Source organism: Cephus cinctus, unplaced genomic scaffold (assembly GCF_000341935.2).
Source record: "Cephus cinctus unplaced genomic scaffold, Ccin1 Ccin1_scaffold0299, whole genome shotgun sequence".
Classification (NCBI taxonomy): domain Eukaryota; kingdom Metazoa; phylum Arthropoda; class Insecta; order Hymenoptera; family Cephidae; genus Cephus; species Cephus cinctus.
The window spans coordinates 663280-663661 of NW_014333002.1; the positions used below are offsets into that span (position 1 = coordinate 663280).

General features: G+C 53.4%; 1 protein-coding gene across 2 annotated transcripts in view; it reads left to right on the forward strand.

The window, feature by feature from the left end:
- LOC107266167 (LIM/homeobox protein Lhx9) overlaps positions 1 to 382 on the forward strand; it is a 177127-nt gene that overhangs the window by 21271 nt on the left and 155474 nt on the right. The window lies entirely within an intron of this gene.

Below are 382 nucleotides of genomic sequence, written 5' to 3' on the forward strand. Positions count from 1 at the left end.
CCCCCTCCTCCTCCCTACCCACCGTCGAAGCTTCGCCTCCTACCCTCGCCCTCCTCCTCTCATCCCCTCGGTCCAACTTCTAACCTCTCCCCACCCCCCTCCCTTGCACCTCGTAGGTAAAGCAGAGGGGTAGTTTCTGGTAACCTGTTCAACCCCTACGGCTGTGCCGTTTAAAATGCACTGACATTATATCCGGCATTAAGCGGCGTTCCGCAAGGAGATCCAACACTGCGAGCTATAGGTGTCATCATCCCCCTCGCCCGTGCAACCCTTAGTCCTCGAGTGGTGTAGCAGGGCCTTATCAATGAGGGTAGGAAGAAAATGAGAATATTACGATTGCGAATGAATGTCACGTATAGTTATATACAAGCAATAGGGTGCC